This window comes from Vidua chalybeata, chromosome 3 (genome assembly GCF_026979565.1).
Source record: "Vidua chalybeata isolate OUT-0048 chromosome 3, bVidCha1 merged haplotype, whole genome shotgun sequence".
NCBI classification, from domain to species: Eukaryota; Metazoa; Chordata; class Aves; order Passeriformes; family Viduidae; genus Vidua; species Vidua chalybeata.
Window position 1 is genome coordinate 63,198,318 of NC_071532.1, and position 20,907 is coordinate 63,219,224.

The 20,907-nt window shown below is 37.8% G+C and overlaps 1 long non-coding RNA gene across 1 annotated transcript; it reads right to left on the bottom strand.

The window, feature by feature from the left end:
- Window positions 1-392: 392 nt before the first annotated feature.
- LOC128785112 (uncharacterized) lies at window positions 393-1,974 on the bottom strand. The gene is made up of 2 exons (XR_008429759.1): window positions 1,891-1,974; window positions 393-452 (listed from the first exon to the last, which is right to left on the bottom strand). It is a non-coding gene; the product is annotated as an uncharacterized LOC128785112 (long non-coding RNA).
- Between the last annotated feature and the right edge of the window lie 18,933 nt (window positions 1,975-20,907).

Consider the following 20,907-nt stretch of genomic DNA (forward strand, 5'->3'; position numbering starts at 1 on the left):
CACCAGAACTACAGCAAAAATACTGCGCAGCACAAAGGGAGACAAAAGGCTGGTAAAAGGAGTTTCTGCCACTCAGCAGACCAGGTCCTGGCTGTGGGAAGCCAATACTGGTTTTGGAAACAATCTTTGGAGGCGGTGTACATTTCTCAGAAAGCTCTGCAGGTGGCCCTAGCACTGAGCTTTCAAAAGTACAAAGCTTTCAGGCATTATTACACAGATCAGCTGCATACTTAAACCTGTTCTTAGAGTGGATGTAAGGTGCCTAAATACAAGATCGTAGCAGTAGTATTAGTAATAATAATAATAATAATAATAATAGATCATAATAGTACGATTAACAAAGGCGGTGAAGACTCCACATTTTGTGATCCCTAAAATGGAAGCTCAAAACATAAAGAGTAGAAATAGTTTTTATTGGTTTCTCCTTTCTGCAGCATTCATGAGTCACAGGTCTGTCAAGAGGAAAAAAAAAAAAAAAGAGCATTAGATCTGCCTCCTTTTAATAGTTTAGCTGAAGGAGAAAGATGATGCAAGCTGTCTCATTCCCTGCTGACCGAGCTTCTTACTCGGGACACGACAGAACTTGACTGCAAAGGCAAGAATCCCTGTAAGTGGAAGAATAGAAAAGGGGTATCCCTGGAGGCTGCTCTGTCTTTCATTGCCAGCCTCTAAAATTATACACTGCCTTCAAAGCAACTTGTGAAAGCTGTCTTTGCAGCCTGTTTCTCTTTCCCAGGCCCTGGGGAAAGTGCATCATAGCCATTCCCTGCCAAATCCAAACACCTTCAGATCAAGCATTTCTAAATATGGCTCTGCAGTGAAGCTGCTGGGGGAAAGAAAAAAAAAAAAGGTGAAACTTTTTTTCCATGCATGTCTCACCTGGAAAGCTTTTAAGGTTCAGAATAATACTGCAGAGTGAAAAGCTGAAAGCCTTTCTAGTAAACGATAGCCCTAATTCTCTGATCTTTTTCTTACCATTTTGAGATCACTAGTCAAATCAAACTGTGTTTGCTTGTATTTCTTAAAATCTTTCAAAATCTTAAACCTCTTCAAAAAATGGAAATCCTCTCCACCTAGCCCATGTCAAAGATGCTGTCAAAACCATGAGGAAAATATCTTCATGCTATTACTAATAAATGCGCATTACAGCATGGATAACAAAGGATAGATGCTTGTCCTCCTGTATGCTTATGGGAAGGGAAGAATAGCTATTTTTCTCTCCACAGCCTCATGTGGTAAGAAGCCAGATGATTCCAGCTCATGTTATTACATTCCTTGGGAACATTCTTGTACAATACTGCACTGCTTCCCTGATGCTAAGTAATAAAAATTGCAACTGCTTGCCTTGGTCTGGTGAACATTTGGGTGAAAAGATTCAATTTCTTAAGTGAGAAAAAGCATGCTGGCATAGGTATGGACTGCACAGGCTGCCTCTGGATTGGGAAAGGCAAACACAGATGTGTCCTTCAGCTGCTCTTTTCTCAGCTGATTCAGGTTCCCAAAGCTAAACTTGTTATGTTATCCTTTCCAGTGACTGTGCACTTTGGAAGGATAAAGAACTATTTTAAGTTCTCATTTATACGGTATGCTATAAAATAAGGCCCAAGATGGATGAACAGGGGCTCTGTTTTTTAACAACAGTGACCTAGAGATCTGCACATCAGCCATCTCTCCTGTAGAGTCAGACAGATTTACAGTGCCTGGAAATGTTTGCCAACAAAGATGTTATTGTAACTCCAGTGCCTGTTCAGGAAAGTTTATGAGGTAGAGTTAGAAACTGTTCATATTGTCTTCCTGCACTTGATGTATAGGAGAGACAAGATGCCAAATACATTGCTGAGTTAAAAACAAAGCTACTGCAATGTTAGGATTATATCTAACATCAAGTACCTCATGTTCTGGTCTGCTGCCTCCACCCTTCACCTAGAAAGTTTGCCTTGTTTAACTCTCCTTGCATGGCTGTGGACAATTCAGTTACCTCTGCTGTGCTTTTGCTTGCATAGCTGACAAATAGGGGCAGTGTTCATTATCTGGCACAAATTATTACATCTGTTCAGTCCTTTGTGAGACAGTTGCCTGGTCTTTCATAGGATTGGTTGTAGTCAACAATGCTAGTAGCCCACTATTCTCCATCAGAAGCAGTCAAAGGACACCCTATCACTGTATGATGGGTCATTTCGGTAAGCAGGCATAACTCCACCTGGAGCTAACAGAAACTAAACTTCTGCTGGGGTGTTATTGTCCTTTTCAGAATATCCTAGTGCTGTTTGGTTTGGGTTTTTCTTCATATTGACCTCTTGGATTGTCATTTTGTTTTTCTAAACACCTGTCAACTGTTAGCAGGTCATAAATTTTTATCCAAAGGCAGTTCCACTTGTTAGTGAAGAACACAAGATAGTTCTGCTTCTTCTGCTTGTAATTCTTGGACCATACAAGAATTTTATGTGTGTTTATATGTCTAAAATGCCTCTTAACTAAATCTCCCCATATGACTATCAAACTGAATGTTAGCTGTATTTTAAATTGGTGAAATTTTTAAAGAACTTTATGCAACTTTTTTTTTTCTTGGACGAAATTAAGTAAGCCCCATAATAAATAACCTGCTCAAGGAAGAATACCCTGTCTCTTGGCTTCTGCCCTTTGCAGTGATTGTGTTGAGCCTATGCTCCAGAACCAATGCTTTCCTGTGAATACATAACTGACATTAGCTGCACATTCCTTGGATTGTAGCAAAGTATTTGGCTGTCTAGACACAGCCAAATAAGAGCACAAAGCTTACTTTGAGCAAATCACTAACAACTTCTGTTGGCCAACAATGGGCAGAAAGGTTCTCTGATCCCTTTAGTTGTGGTGCATGGGAGTAAGTCCAGGCTCTTCACAAACTAAATCACTGCAACACATGCTACTCCATCATTTCCATTCTAGGAAGAAAAAATGCAGGCCAGAGAGGCTATAAAGAAATGTGAGAACACGGCCAGAGTAGTTGCTGCTGAACCTTTCCTGTTGGCATGGTCAGTTTTTAAGAGCCCAGGGGTAACTTAATGTTGGAGGGATATAGACCAGGCAGGAGGTAACTGGCCAATCACTCTGTTGTTGGAATTGTTCTGTTTCTGTCACATTTCTGTTCAGTTCCGTGTTTGGAACGTTACTTTGTCCAGGCTGAAAATTTAGCATTGAATATTTTTTCTGCTTGTGATAAGCAGATTTTCTCTCTGTGATCCATTTGGATTTAGAAGTGAAGCTCTGAGAGGAGCTGTTTTTTTTCCTAATTCCCTGGTAATATGGAATATCTTCCCAGCAAATTGACTTATTTTGAAATATTTTCCCAGAAAACTGACTTTTTAAAAGTACCCAAGAGTCAGATTTACCATATGCTCCATTAGAAAGAATGAGAAAACTATACATTTCAAGGTAGCAGATAAAAAATTTGCACTCATTCAATGTTTGAAGAGATTTTTCAGGCATAAATAAAAACTGGATTTACTAGAGTATTGCTTCCTGTGAGTCTATTTTGGTTTCATTTGTTCATTTAAACAAGGAGAGTTTGGCTTAATCAAAGATTCAAAATCATGTGAGTAATTTTTCAGTGCTATGAACAGATATTATTAGATCAACTAGACATAACAATCTTGGTATAACAGAAACTGATCATTTAATACATTCTGGATAACACAATAATGTAGATTAAAATAGTTCATGCCATTACTGTCAGCTTAGAGAAGCCGATTTTGTGAAATGTCTGATCTCTCCAAAATTAAAAAAAAATTATTTTTTTTTATTTTAATGATCTTCATACAAAGAAAATTGAGATTACCAGTAGTAATATTACAAACAATACGCATCTCATTCATTCTCCATTGATATTGAACTAACTGCATCATTCCAATTATATTGCAAATCATGACAAAGACCTAAGAGCTTGGATCCTTGCAGTTATATCAAAAAATGGATGCAAGAGTCTTTGTGAGTTTAGTACCAGAAGGACATGTAATACTTCAGCCCACTCAAAGATTTTAAACCTTTGAAGGCTTGTGAGGAAATTACAGATAATAAATTAGTTACATGAAAGTATATCAAACAAGCAAGAACCAGAGGAAGCATTATGCACTGAATGACTGCATCCGTTCTGTCTCATGGACCTTCTCCTGCTTGTTCTTCTGGGAATAACCAAAAACTGGTGTTGTTTTATTGCTACTTTGCTTTTGCAATATGCCATGCTGCAGAGTGTCCTAGAGTGGGTGAAAAAAAGAGGTGGCAAAAGGGGTTGGAAATATTTTCTTCACCCAAAACACTTTTCTTAGTTCTACAAATGTATTTAACAGAAGGTCCTCTGGGTTTACACATGCTGCAAATGTCAGCTGTCTCCAGACAATATAAAGCAGGGAAAAGCTTTTCTTTCTAATATTGTATGACCATTTCAGGATACTGATAAAGGATCTTTGATGCAGCCACAAGTATTCAAATGACCTTTCCAATCCTTCAAAACATATAGCCAACAGACTATATGGCTCAGACACAGTTAAAAATTTCCTGTATGTAAACAAAAATTAATTGATATAACAGTTGGCTTTCAGACAACTGATTTGACAAAGTGTTCTAAGCACATTCAAGGCCTTTCCTCCCATTTTTAAAAGGCAAATATTTATCTAGAAGTAGAGGGTTATCCAGAAGTAATAATGCCAATGTCACGACTAAGGACATGCTGGTTACACTACTGCAGCCTCAGCTGGCCTTGCAAGGATCAAAGTTCATGGTCATCAACAAGGAATGTTCCAGAATGTTGTCATATTTAGCACAAAATAGCACACTCATCAATCATCTCTGTGAAGCAAATAAGATTTTGACAAATGGCATGTTTGTATTAAGTGCCTGAAACTATTGCTATTTTAGGAGGCCTTGGTCTATTGTCAAAGCGGAAAAGCTAAAGTTTTTTCACTTCATCATGTAGTGAAACCACCTATTGAATCAGGACACTGCAGTCTTGCTGAAAACCAGCCCAAATACTTGAGATGTGCCTAGCCTCCTTGTTCTGCTATAGTGCTTTACACACAATACCTCCACTAGCAAGGCAGTGAGTAGGGTCCCTCAGTCCACTTCAGTTGAACTGAAGGCACAGTCCTGTTCTGCAAAGGCTGTGCAGAGCGTGGTGGCTGGCAGCATGATGAGACCTTTCCCCTCAAACCCTCAAATTTGCATGGCCACATCCCTCAGTTGTCTGTCTTGCCATCATGCTTTGTTTTTTTGCTCCCTCCTTCCTCTTTGGTATGGTAGGCAGACGTCTTATTTTCCCAGTCTTCTGTTGTTTCATTCCAAAGTCTTTATTTTAGTTTGTGCTGGTGCAATGTCCTTCAGCAGCACTTGTGGATAGATGCCTTGAGAGGCAGAAGATCTGAGGAGGAGGATGACAGTGGTGAAAGTTTTGTCTCCATATAGCCTCAGTCTCTCAGCTGTCAGAGGCAGAGATATAAATGAAAGACAGCCTGAGTGTGATAAACTAATACACAGTCAGTGGGCTTTGTCTTCTTAACATGCCTTCTCTTGTGAAATTAGGCAGTGCATTTTAGTCTTTTCTATTTCCCCCTGCAGAGATTGTTAGTGTGTCAAAATCAACAAATACAGATCAAATGTTAAGAGTAGGTAAGACACGTCTGTTTCCTATGCTTTGTTATTCTGTTATTTTGAAATTTGTTCTGAACGCTGTTTAAGTTTGAATAGTGCTATTATTCAAATTTTATGGAGCTTTCATCAAGCTCCTATGACTGTACTCTGACTAAATATCATATTTTGTGTCCCAGATCTTCAGTAGTATCAGTGTGATGATCTTCAGCACTCCATGATCTAAGCAGCAAATGTTGTCTTTGAGCTCCTTATCAGACTTCTCTCTCTCTTACTCATCATGCAAATTAAATCATAGGTTATCCTCAGCCCAGTACCACCCACAAGTCCCCACATCCTGACTATCCACTGGATCTTATTCCACAGCACCAGTCTTTGTCATGCCACGTTTTACATTCACTCTGTAAGACCATGGAATATTTGAAGATATGTACACTTAGGGAAATCCCAAGAATTCCTCTGTTTTAATTAACATGGGAAATACACCAGTCCAATTGTAATTACTCATATTTTCTTGTCTTGAGTTTCTTACATTTTTTTTTTGAGCAGCTGGAGGATATCCTTCCTATTCCACATTGCTTTTTTTCTTCCTTCTTTATAAATGTCTAAACACCATAATGTCTAAATACCATAAATGATTCCTTCTCTGCTTCTTCAGTCACAAATAATTTGATTGAAGCATTTCACTGCTAGAAGAGCAGCTTTTCCCTTTCCTACCTTATGTCCATCTTTCACATCCCCATGTGTATACTTGCATTCACCTCTTTGGCCTTTCTGTTTTCAAAGGGCTGTAACAGACCTTTTTTCTTTGGCTTTGTCACTGAAGAAATGCTAATGATGTAGACCCCAATGCGTCACAGAGGAGCTTTCTCCTGAGCTTCGGCTATCCTATTGTTTTGTCTGACCAAGTCTATTCACAAGATAATAACATTTAATGAGTCCCTCTCTCTCTCTCCTTCCCACAGGCAGACTTGTAGACGCCACTCTAGCTTTTTAGCGTTAAGAGTAGGAAGCAGTCACTACAAAGGCATGTCTACATTGCAGGCAGAGCTGGGATTGCACCACATGCAGACACACTTGGGTTACCTATTCTGCCAGTCCCAGGACACTGCGTGCTTACCAGTGCCCTTACCCTGCGCTAAGCTGCAGCCTCCCGCAATTCCATTTCCCTTCCCAGCTGGGTTCCCACATGTGTATTTCCACAGATATATATCCAGCAGACCTCCCGCTGAATTGTAAGTATTTTGAAAGGCAGACAGGTACCCAAATCACACAAACAATTCATAAAATCCATCTGGAAACCTTGTAGGGATTGAGGAAGTTTCTATTTGGACTCCTGACAATCCAGGTTTATGCAGTGCATGGTAAGAGATACTATGTTACGGGAAAGAATTTTCTGAAAAAAAGAAGCTTTTAGCTATCTTATATTAGTAGTATCATCCCAACAAAAGCACTAGAATGGCCTTAGCAGGCTTATAGCTATATTTCTTCAAGAACTATTGATGTCAAAGTAGTATAAACAGGTATGTATTTACTGAGCAGCAAAAGGGAATATATTTCTGCTGGAATGCTCCCATCACACACAGGCACCCCTGGGCATCCTCTGTACTTACAGCCTTGTTTAAAAGTGCTCTCCTGTCACAATTAACACCTGTAAAATGTAATGAGTTATCTATTTTCAGTAAGATTTGTCTGTCTGAGTCTTCCATGTTACACCATCTCCTTCTTTGCACCATGGACATAAATATTCTTGCAAAGAGGCAAGAGTGTCCTGGCTGGACTCTTGACTCTCCTCTCTCAGGAGAGCCCTCATTTTTAGCTCATGTCATGGTTTTTTCACCTCAGCTGCTGAATGGTGAGCAGCTGCCTTCCCCTGTTTTTGCTTTCCTCTGCTTCTACACCTGGACAAGATTCCCGAAGGAGCACTTCCTTCCTGGTTGTATAGAAAAGAGGGCTTGTCCAAACAGCTGTTCCCCCTGCATGAGTCTTCCCCTTGCTCTGCAGGGGTGGGGGGGATGCACTACAGCATGCCATTCTGCTTACTGTGTTTCCTAATGGACTTTCAATTATGCAGATGTTTTAAAAATCCCTTTGCTTTCTATGTGAGCAATCACTGTTGTGTTCCATATTGCACCTATTTGCTTGGTCTGAAACAGTATTTGTGGATTAGTAAGATCCATAATTTAAAAATTATATGTATAAAGAATACGGAAACATGAAAGCAGTGGTGTTTTCTGGCAACTGTGAGGATGTTCTGCAGCTGCAAGTTGCAGTTTGGGAAATTTGTCCTGAATTTTGAAGGCTGAATGTTAAGTTAGCCAAATCTTGCTTCTTCAGTCTGGATCCAACTGCACTGAGTGCCAGTTTATTTCTTTCATAGCAAGCAAATACAGTTTATATATATTTTCTTACATATCAGACTTGCATGGCAATTTTAACAAAGATTTTTTAAAGTATCAGGGATTATTTTAGTTCAAGGTCTTGGCTAGTAAAGTATCCAAAGTAAAAGCTATTATGTTTATTGTTGATACTGTTCATAATATTAATATCGAGCTGCTAAAGTTGCTGTCTTGTTGAACACCAGCTCTTCTGTTGCATTTTATGATCCCAAATTTCCTTGCTAATAAACTATGACTCCTTAATGTATTTAGCACATTAGCTACAATCTTGGCTAACGCTAATCCATCTGTCCTTTGAGTAGGGTACAAAATAGGCTGACAGTGCACGGAGGGTGCCTAAAGCAACTTATTCTGCAATGAACTCAGGTGTACGGGTGTGACTCAGTGCCTGTTGCTGCCTTTAAAACTAATTGTCCAAACTAGCTGACTCAAGAAGCCCATAAAACTCTGCCCATACAAAGAGCTCACCTACGCCATTTGATGACTTGTTTTGGCTGGTTTGTGCCATTGTCATACTATTCCTGCCCATAGGACACCCTCCACTCCCCCACTGAAAGCACTGAAAACTTTGCAGTTGGCTTCAGTGGTGTGTAGAGCCTGTGATTATCCCCCTACAGATATTAGTCCCTAAGAACAGTCCTCCTCCCACCATTGTTTTCGTTAGTGGCTGGGCACCTCCCACTGCATTTTCAGGGATGGAGTTCCCAACTCTCCACTCACTTGACTGCGAGTCTCTGGAGCAATAACTTTATGAATGTGTGGGTTGAAAGCTGTGAGAGATGCTTAAGGGGAGTGCCAAGGGACACTGTCACATGAAAGTGAAACCTTCTTGACTGCATAGCTCTTCAGCCACATTCAGCTGGGACTATCTCGCCTTCTATTATAGAAAAAGTAATAAGCATAATTTAAGCAACATCTTCTGAGACAATCTGTGTTTGGAAGCAAGAAGGATAAAGTCAGGGAACAAGCTTGATGCTGAAACAAGAGACCACTGCTCATGCCAAGCGATGAGCTCTGTGCTGCTGTGTGTCAGGTCAGATCCATGAAAAGGACACAGATGTGATTCTTCATGGGATGGGTGTCACAGATTCAGGGTGAAATGGCTCACACAGCTAACTCCACATTTCTGTGAACGTGTCTCTTCCATGCTGATCAGAGAGGAAAGCTCATGAACTTTGATCAGGGAAGGAGGGAAGGAGAATTGGCAAGCAGGGCAATAAATATCAGAGAAAAAAACTGTTGTGTGAAAGAGAAACACAAAAGGAAGGATGTTCTGGTAGGCATTTAGGAGAAAAATAAAAGACATTAAAACATATGGAAATTATCTGTGGATACATATATTATCTCAGCATAATTTCAGTCACCAACTGCTGTTCTGGTCTACCCACTGTAACCTCTTCTGTCATCTTCATTTTCTCTTACTCTAGTTTCTGTCTTCAGTTCACACAAAAAGCTTTTACTGTTAACAGTTTTTCTTTAAAATTAAAATTTTAACCATATTTTTCAATTCATTCACCCCTCTACTAGTTTTATCACCATCTCCTTTTTATGTCTAGGGCAAGTTTTAAATATTCATCCCTCTGCAAATTTTTCAGCCATTATCTTCACATTCTGTCCTCAGCATTTCCTGACCTTCCATAACTTCCTTATTATTCTAGTAAATAGAAGTGTCCTGTCCAGTAAGCCTTATATCGACTTTTCCAAGATTTGCTTATATTGTCCCATTTAAAATGTGTCCAGAGATTGTGTAAAGGAGAGCATAAAGTTTGCCTGAAAGGAAAATCTAGGAAAATAACTGAAAAATATATATCGTATTAATTAAAATTGAGGAGCTGATAAATACAAACTTTCTTTTCAAAATGTTCTTTAATATTAATCTTTAATGCTGTAATTTAAAAATACATTATTATAATAGAAAAATATTAATGTTTGAAACTGTCTCATTTCCCAAAAAATATCATGTATTGGATGTTTCAAAAGGTGATGTATTTTCTTTAGAATACTCTTGTCATTAATGGTACAAAAATTGAAAAGGGCTGCTTTGGATTACAAGGAACAAAAACTTTGAAATCATAGTACAAACTACAAAAGTCCTTCCTCTGTACAGCGTTAAATAAAATAATTTACAATTTATATTACATGTAAAAATGCTTTCAAAAGTCCAGGAGAAAAGAATTATATGGACATGTTGGAGACAATTATGTTTCATAAGTCTTTGGGATGGATGGCTAATGTATAATAATGAATAATCTGATTTTCTTACAGGTACAAGTAGGTCAGGTGTGCAATCCAAGAGTTTTGTGAAGAATTCCAGCCAATTTCTAATTGCAAATATAGGAAAATCTCATTATTTGATTTTTTTCCAACTCAAAGCAATCATATTCTAAATCTTTCTTCTCAGTATGCCAAGTCTATGCACTCTTGAAAATTCTTTACCACTGTGTACTAGCATCAAAGGATAATGCAAAATTATATGTAACATCTGCCTTGAAAAACATGTCAGTATTGCATTTGAAATACAAAAATATAACTTGATTCTCCGGGTGTTACTAAAATATTCTACATAAGTACAAAATTGTACCTTATTTTAAGTTGTATTCTCCACCCATTTCTGTAACCACTGAAAATAGGCTTGTGTGAATTCTTCAACAAACCAAATTTTTCCTAAGTAAAGCTAGAGTTACAGAATCAGGTCATATTTCAGTAAAAGAAAAGTGTTCTGACATTACTCATGGGCCACATTTTTAAGGCAAACAGAGAGGGTATTATCTCTTCCATGATACATTTGAGTAGCTGCTTCTAAAAGTTTCCAGCTTTGAAATCTGAGGAATTTCCAGCCATGAAGAGCAAATGCATTGTCCTGCTCCTCTGTCATCTATAACTGTGCACTAGTGAGAATAAAATCTTCTCACAGAAACTATTGAATACTTGAAATTTAACTTTCTAAAATAATTGCATGTGATAGGTCCAAGAAATAAAGAATCAGAATTTACCAAATACCAACTAACTCTTCCTATGATTTACATAAATGTTTTAAGTTAGATTTTTTTCCTACTAAGATTTTCTCTATCAGGTGTGCCAAGGAGTTCACTTCTCCCAGGTATGCTTTTATCTGATTCAATGGCAATATTGTGAGTAGAATTTTTAGCCCAGGCAAAAGCATATATTCCTACTTTAAAAAACCCACACAAAACACAAAACAAAAAGCCCCCCACCAAAATCACCAAAAGCAACTCATGCATTTGAAATTAGTGGTTGCACATTCTTTGAGGTTAATATACTGACAGCAGAGAAAAAAAATCTAAATCCAACAGCAGCAATAAATTAAACAGATGAGAAAGTCACATATTAATCTCATTACTGGAAAGGAATCATGAAACAGTAGAGCATCAGATCTAAGGCTGAGGTTTTCCTTTATCACTGTAAAAAGTGATACCAGATAAAAGGTGGGGTAGTGCAGGCACTTTTGAACAAACTGCATCCAGATGTGCACATGGGTCAGATCCAAGGTGCCCTAGACTGACAGGAAGACACTCACTGATTTCAGTGCTGTTCAGAGCTGGCTTTCAGAAGATTGGTTTCTCAGCCAAGTGCCACATCACCAGGTCATTCCTGCACAACTGCTCTTCTAACAAACTGTCCTTAGACTCTGATATGGTGCTTCTGGTCAGTCGTGTCACAGCACTCCTGGGAAGGGACAGAAAAGGAGACAGAACAGAAAGAATAAAATAGCCATTTAGATGAAGCTTCCTTAGAGACAGAGAATGAGAGAGAGAGAGAGAGAGAGAGAGCAACTGGGAGAGATCAGACAGAGGCTTTTGCCAGGTTCTGTGAGCAAATGATATCAGGCATTTATGGAGGCTAAAACAGAAACAGCCAAATTTCTTCTAACCTTGAAAGAACCCACTAAGGGCTCTGAAGTGGAGTGAAAGGAAGGGCAATCTGTCTAGTTTGCCTGCTGCATGTCCTGAACTAAAACCACAGCACTTCAGTAGTGCTGCAGAATAAACATAAGCATCTCTTGCATTACCTTGGAAGGGACCATGAGTTGACTTTCCAAATATTTCTAAAAAAGCTGTATACCTTCCCTGATCTGGACAGAAAATATCCATGCCAACAAATGGAACACATGGGTTTCTGCTCAGGCTTTCAGCTTCTGTTGAAATGTAAATATGAAGTTAACCACAAAGTTGTGGCCAACTCTATTTTGGTGATAAATAGCCAAACTCTATTGAAATTCATAGAGCTGAACTGCAAAATGCAGTATATAGTTTTTCATATATGGTTCTATGTTTTTATATGCTTGCACTCACCCTGACATTTCTATGCTAATGTCTCATTTTCTGATTTTCCAGCATAGATAATTATGCAGGCATTTTACTTAAGGCAAGACATTTTATTTTCAGTGGCAGATCAATATGCCCAGAAGAAGATCTACTGCCCAGTAGAGGGTGCTACTTGATTTTAGGAATAAAATTTATCAATAAACTTTAAGAATAATATTTCCATGTAATTATGCAAATTATGAGTGTATCAAGTCCTTCTGACAGCAGCGCTAAAGAAACAGAAAGGTGGCATATTTTTTGCTAGCATGCTTGTTTCAGATGGTAGTTCAAAGTGCTGAGGAGTGATCTAAGTAAAACTTTGGTTTAATGCTCTGACATCAGTCTAAATGGCACTAGATACTACTGCTTAGAAATAAGCATTGTGTACACAACCCATGCTCTTGGTCCACTGGGGATTTCTTATTTTATATTCTCTCTATACTAAAGTTGGCAGCAGGTTTTTACTCCTGGACAGACTTTTTTAGCTCTTTACCTTTTACCAGACCAAACCAATCTGCTTGGAATTTCAGTAGTTTGTTATTCTGGCAAAGTAGAAATTCAATGGAAAGTTTGAGGTAAATTCAACAAGATGTCTGGGAGACAGGAGGGCTCAAAAAAGGAAATGGTTTCACCTCTTGAAAGTTTTCCTAACTTTTCTTTTGGCTCATAGAAACTACAAAATATCTTGGCTGAGGAACTTGAAATTTTGTTTTAATCTTTTGTAGATGGTGATTTCTCTTTCATTTGGCTTCTTTTGGGGTGCTTCAGGGGACAATTATTTAATCATTAAAAGACATTTATGCAAACATTTAGGGTTCCTAAATCCACATGACAGCTTGTATAGGGCTTATGAGATCTACAGTAGGGAAATGCAGCTTTCCCAGACTGCACAGACTGTTCCACAGGTAATTCTTGTGATCAGGGCAGGGCAAACTTCCTTTCAGAATAGGCTTTAGTAGGTTTCAGCTCCCCTGTGAGAAGATCTGAAGGGTTCCACCCAGAGCACCATCAGGTCTTCTGCATATGCTTAGAGTTCTCCTTCTTGCCTCTGTTATCTGTGTGTACATCTCTTGGCAGAATTTGAGGGAGAAGATATTCTCCACCACAAATCTAAACTGGTTCTGTAAGCTCTGCCACTCCCCGTGTATGGCCAGAGGGCAGACCTGTATGTAAAGACTTACCCCAATGACATCCAGGAAAAAATCCACTTTTGTGCTCTCACTGAGTGGTCAAATGTCCTGTACTGGCCCTAAAGATCACGTCTTTAGGTATAGTTAACAGTTTTTCAGTAGTGAGCAAAACTTTCCACAATGAAAATTGAAGGAAATTTGAACATTCACGGTTTATTATTTGTTACTCCTAATTGGCCCAAAGTCTAAGGGCTGAAGCAATTTACTGGCATGATTTTTCATAGAATACTATTAAGTAAAAGATGAGGTTCCCTAATGATTTATGAACAGAATAGGGTCAGAATTAACACCATGGTGAAGATTCTGTTCCATTTTTTGAGATATTTGTGCTGCTTCCAGCTTCTTGGATTTACCACAAATTACATAATTTTCAATCCAAAAAAATACAGACATAAGGAGGTAGGATCAAGACATGTAAGTCAGAAAGAATCTGTGGAAGTTTGGGAAACTTGAAACCAAGCTGTTAGAAAGGAATGAGGGAGGTATGCAAAAAGTATAAAAGAATTAATATTACACCTACAGGCAGAATTATTCTCCAAGGTACAGAATATTTTCTGAAAGTAACTTAGTGTTGTTGAAATGTTGACTAGAATGTGTAAAGCTAGTCCTGAGACAGCCACTGCATTATGTGTGAGCTGTCCTCCTGTCACCAAACTCTCTTTTTTCCCATTCCATCTTTTCTCCTGTCTCCCTATCCCAAACTACCCCAAATTTTACTGTAGTAAAAGGGAAAATAAATTAAGGAAGTCTGGTATGTTTGCAGGTACTGGTCCCGAGTTTTATTTGTCAATAAGAGACCTAGTAGCACCACAGAAGTAAAAAATAGGAACCTAAAAGATGATATACTGAGTTTGCATTGGTTAAAATAATGACGTCCTGGTGAGTTCAAAGAGATATAGACTTGGTAGGGAGCAATGACAGAGAACTAGCAGCTATCTCAAAAGCATGGAAGAAGTGGGAAAAAAAAAGAAATAATATCTAAAAACTATAGAGAAAAGGACTTCCAAAAAGGTTGTTTCTGGAGGGCAAAGGGAAACGAGAACAAAATTATTTTCAATGAAAAGCCTCATTACATTTAGCAAAATGAAAATGATTTATAAGTATACAGCCTGTTTACAAAGACTTTATAAGCTTCACTTTGCTAATCTCTTTCATAGAAGGAAAGTCTGCACTGGGTAATTTTCAACTCATCTATTTATTCCCTTCCACCAAGCAAAAGGATTGAGAAAGCACTGATAAACAGAAGACCAGAAATGGAAAACAGAACAGAAAAGATCTGTGTGAGGACACCTCAGGGGCAATCCTGAATATTGTCCCTCTTTAAATGCTTTCTAAGAAAGCCATTTTTCATCCTGCAAATAATTATGAGGACCTGTCATCCATCACCTAAAGGAAATTTCTTCATTAAAATCCATTTGTCGTGTAATTTCTCTGTTCTCAAATATGTGTTGGCTTTTTTTTTTTATGAAACAAGTCCATCACCTTTCACATACTTGAAAGAGAAACTCCAACAAGGAGTGCTTCAGGTTCATTATTTGGCTCAGTTATTTGCCAGATGTTAAGTGAGGCTGTGTTTTGGCTAGCCTGTATGCTCTAATGTAATATTAAACCAACTAAAACATTAAATGGGGTCCAAGTGCAGACCTGCAGTTAAGAGAAGCATTTAATGAAAAAGGAGAATTCCTGAAATTTTATCTACAGTCTTGAGATAATCTAAATTATTCAGGCTAACAGCATAAATTAAAATCAATATACTGTTAAAAATATGACAAAAATCTGCTGAAAATAACCTCTACCAACACTCACCCTATTTTACCTTCAGGATAACATTGTAATGTCTAGAAGGGCTAGCTGTAAGGGACTGTGACCTCTGCTTCCAATTCTTCTCCTGAGAATTGCAGGCTATCTATCTGCAGACCTATTTTCTGTCAAGAAATTATTCCACCACATATCCTTAAATGGCAACTTTGTTGTTTCTGACTGGCAGTTCACTACAGTATCTGGACTATTAACTCATCCACAAAGGCCAATTGGCAGGTTAACTGCTGGTACAGTTAAAACATGATTGAAAACTGCATACAATGAAAAGTATTTGGTAATTGATTAATTTTTTCTCTATATGCCAGAAGATGATTTTTGAGGGTTGTTAACATTTATCATTGCAACCCCAAAGTCTTCTTGCAAGATTAATTGTTCTCTTCCATTGTTATCATTGCTATACTTATGAAAATGTAAATTACATGCTTTTATTACTTTATTCACACGGTACATAGAATAGACATCACAAAACACTAGGTATGAAATATGTATTAAAAGGTTATAAAACACATGAAAAGCTAAATGAAAAAATCTAATTGCTGGTGTTACCTGGTGACAGATATCTCTGACATAAAGTCTGCTCTTTTTGGATGATGTGTTTTTAGTACCATCCCACAGCCAACATTAAAGCAGTAAGATAATTTTGTGGGAAAATATTTTTTTTGTTTACTGTTTGCAACACTGCGTCCCTATAGCTCCACAAGACATCTTTTCATCTGGTGTTTTTTTGGAAGGCCCTTCTTGACTTGAATGAGTTTCATATCAGCACTCAGTTCTGTACCAGATAAAACTCTCCCAGCAGGATTTTTCTGCCATCCATCACAGGCCAATTAGGAGGAACTAGGTGGTTATCTGAATCTTGAGGTGTACAAGTGATAGTCAAAATTACTTCTGGCTTGTGTATAGGAAGGATACAAAATTATCCATTTAACTGTTTGGAAACTCTCTCAACTATGCCTCAAATAGTAATTGTTTAGTTTCTTGGAGTCACTCTGGGATTATATATATTCTCCACCTGCAACCCATCATTCATGACCCACTTGTGAGTAGTGCAGCCATATTCAACTAATTCTGGTATAAATTTGAAATCACATCACAGCAAGACAACATTAATTTCTATCTTCTTTTCTATCTTCCTCTGCATAGGTGTTGACAATAATAAATAGACAAATGAATAGGATGGTAACCAGGAGTTCATCTGTATACATGCATAAATAGTTATAAAAGATACACAAAAGAAAGATGCATGAATGGCCTAGAAAATATGAAAGTAGATAAAGAAATACTTCTTGGTGTATATGAAAAAATAGGCACAACTTATATAAGCTTAATTCCACCTGCCTGTATTTGTCCTCAACCATGTATTTATGAATGATTGTACTGACTGTCAGAACTTAATGAGAGGAACAAAACAGTTTAAACTAATATCTATTTGAAGCAATACTGAACCTCTTCTTAGTTCAAAGTAACAAGAACATCCTGCTGAATGATGTTGAGATAGGCATTTTGTTTAAAAGGCTCTTTCAACAGTTTGAAATTCAGGAAAGAGAAAGCTTAGACCTGTCCGGGTTTGTAGCATTTTACCTGAGCACCTCCACAGCTAATGAGTGAAGCAAAGCCTTGTGAAAGTTGTGGTTGAAATAGATGTTCATAGCAGAAATAAAATACACAAAAGTTATTACTTACATTTCAAATCAGCCATAAAAACCAAGCTTATTAATTATTACAAACATGAATATCCTAATATACCTCTAACTGTAATCATATTCAGGTCATTTGATACAAACTTTTCTAATTTGGCAACAAACTGTTTGCTTGGAAACCAAGCAATGGTAGCTAGAAATTACTCTAGGTTTAAGCAAACATTGTTCACAGTTTAATCCTCCATTTCCTGTGGTTATCTTTTATTTGGCTTCCACAGGAAAATGCAGCTTGCTCTGTCATTAGTAGCTGTCCTCCTGCTGCCTCCTCACTCCTTCCCTCCAGTTGCTTCCATTTCAGTGGTTTCCAGCTCAGGGAAACAAACCATCCTTGACTTCCTTGACGCAGCAATGTGAGAAGCCTTCCAAAACTTATGTTCTAAATAGGAAATTATTATCCTAATATAAAAATTATTCAGCAAAGAAGGCTTTGATTTCCATTTATTCTTTTCCTTGACTTAAATGTATAGATGTATACAGAAGACATTAAAAGACTTTTCATATATCCCCCAGGCCACAGAGACACAAGAGTTTGCTGTCTAGACTCCTCATTACTTTTCCTCTCTTGCTTTTCAATGAAGTGCATGCCAGCAATGGCCTGGAAGCAAATCACACCCCTGAATTTTGCCAGAGTACTCTCCTTTGCCTCTCAAGAGAGCCCCACTCTTGCTAGATCTCCCTCCCTGCTTGAATCTGGACTTCTGGGATCCCAGCTTTCAACTCAGACAAAAAAAAGCCTCTCCTGAATACCCTACAAAATGGGAACCTCCTACTCTAGACTAGCATGCTCTTTGTGGGAGTGGTAACTGTGTTGTCCAACCTTGTGGGGCTTGACCAAAATCCAGGTGACACAGTTCCTGGATGTACTCTAATCATTAGGCCCAAGAGGTAGGTATCAACTTGTTTCTTCAGGGAAGGTGCCTACAGCTAGTAAATTCAAATCCACCCAGAAGAGCTGGATGGACATGAAGAGCTGGACATGAAAATTAAGAATGTTTTGTTGATAATTCTCAAATATAGCTGAGTGGGATATAGTCATTTAACCGTCTCAGGTGGGCAGCCTTTCTACTGAACATATACACTTTCAGGGAGCTACTTGTGTTGGGGAGCTTTCCTCAGAAAGTAACACTTACCATCTCAACTATTTTGATGCATAATTACATGAGAGTTGTCTGACTGGGTCACACCTCAGCTCAGAGTCCTATTATCAATAAGTCAAGAAGCAGATGCCTACGGAAGTGTGTAAGTGATGCCACTTACACGAAGTGTACACTTGCCACGAAGAATATTCGTCCATCATTCAATCATTTGTGCCTCATTGAGTTTTTGCACTGGTTGTCTGACATACAATAACTCTCAATTGACTTTTCTTATATGAATTTGTCTAGTTGACTTTGGAAATCATGCAAATTTCAGCATCTGAAACAAGCTGTGATAAGGAGATTCAGAGCTTAACTATATATTGACACAGATGGATTAGGGACAGCTTGTTTGAACCTCTCTCTTGGAACTGAATTACTCTGGGAACTTCAGTCTTATTTACAGTTACCTCTTGGTCCCTTAAGCTGGTGGATTTATTCAACCAGGTGGTTGAATAAAACCTGAAAGTAAATACCTACCAGTACCACTGAAAAATTTGCTATCATTATATTTAAGGTGATTTTCTGGGGTGACATTGAGGTGCCCTGCTAGGACTGAACTGTTAAAATGGGGCCTCTTATTAGGCCTGTTCAGCTCTACTTTTCACAGATTATTTGTTCCTTCATATTTAGTGCATTTTCCTCTGCTACCACTTGCACTGTTTTGTCTTTTTTTTTTTTTTTATGAAGAGAAATATCATGCATTAATAAAAAACACAACAGGAAGAATGAGACATTTACATATAAAAAAAATCCAATCAGACTAAGCTGAATTAAGGTTTCAGGACATTAAAATCCAGTTTCCCTTCTTATGGAGAAATAAAAATTCAGTTCATATCTTGGAGAAGAAGCAGCGAGGAAAGTTAATAAATATCACATTATCTTTTAATAGAGGAATAGATGCAGAATTATTGCTGGTAGCAGTTTAGATCTTTAATTCATATTGAACAATGGGAAAACAAAAGGTGGAAAGAAAAAAAATCTGGTTTATGTTGAAAATATTTTGGTTTTGTTTTTTTTATCTGTGTGCAAACCATTTGTTTGACACAGGTCATTTTTTTGTCATTGTACATGCCATTCCCACTGTGGTATTACAGATAGGCAAAACAGATAAACAGAAGAAGCAAATAAATAGTCTTCAGTGTAATTAATGCAATTTATAGTTAACATGGACAGGGGAAAGATTCTAAGACAAGGCTTAGAAAAATTACAAGTCCTGATGTTCAACTTGTTTCTAAATTTATCTGTGAACCACAGATAAAATAGAATGAGAAAAGTCTTTATAAAGTAAATGATATATCATTACACAAAATAATAGGAACATGCAGTGCTGTAAGTATGAATTAGGCATCCTGTGGTTGACTTCTGCATCATATAAACATACTAGTCAGTCCAAAACTGAAAACAGAGACAGGAATTCAGTAATCAGTGTCCCTTGTCCAGCTATTAGTGACTCCCAAAATTCCTTGCAATATGACCCATATGGACCCATATGGAACTATTCATGTAAGTAAAGCAAACTAGCAGAGCAGCCTATATATGAGTATTAATATATTTGTCAGAAATGGAGAGTATAAATACAAAAAGTACCATTAAAGGTCACTGAATTAAATTAGATTTTTCTATTGTATTTGTTGGCATTGAATCCTGATGGAAAAGGAAGACTTGCTTAATATAATGTGTAAAATAATACATATGAGTACATGATTGTTAATCATGCCTCCAGTACACTGCACCTGTTGAGTGAAGGCCTAAAAGAGAATTTCTGTGATTGGATTTGGAATTTTTTTGGGATGGGAAATTTGCTTCTAGAACATTATGGAATTTCGAAGATGCTCCAGTGCTGACAATTCCCCTTGCACAGTGTGGACACATGCTTAGGGACATGATTGTCCTGCTTACAAGTTTGGTGTGGTTTTCAGCAGCAGATTTTAGCATTCTTTAGTAGAACATTAATCCATAAGGATTAATATCATCAATATAATTTATTTCCAAACTGATGCTGATCCAGAAATAACTTCATTTTGATGAAGTACCGTTCTCTTCATTTACTCAGCTGGTCCCTTTCTGTATTAAGTTTTATAACTTTAAGTCATGAATATCTTTCCAAATTTATTAATACCGTCTAAGTCAAATTAAGCCAATAAACTGAGCAGTTCTCAGTTCTCTTGTTTATTACATTGGATCCTAGCACAGACAGACAATTTCAGACATTTCTCTTTTTTGTGCACGCTTTAAGTGCACTCCTTAGGGCCTTGATTAAGACTGCTCTCAAGACTGACATTTCACTAAAAGTATGTCTCGTTCTTATCCATTTTTGTTGTGAATTTAACAATCTTTTGATCAATGCAAAGGGCCAGTGAGACAGAGACCATTCACCCTGTGTATTTACTTCTCTGCTTAGGAGGTGGAACAAATGGCTTTCCACAAATGATAGCTTCTGCAAAAGAAACATTTCTCTTTACCATACTTGTCTTACTGGTGCTTCTGCCTTTTCACTCCTCTTACAATCAGGGAAAGGCAGCAATTGGAGGTGCAGACCAGCCACAAGGAGATGTGATGAAGCTTATTAGTAGGATTCCTAGTAGTTCTACAGTCCAGGGACAACCCAAAGAATCTGTGGCTATCTACAGTTCCTTCATCATTTGAGTTAGCTCACGGATCTTTCTAGCTCCTGGAGATTCCAGTTGTTAGGATGCCCATCCTTCAAGTAGTCTACT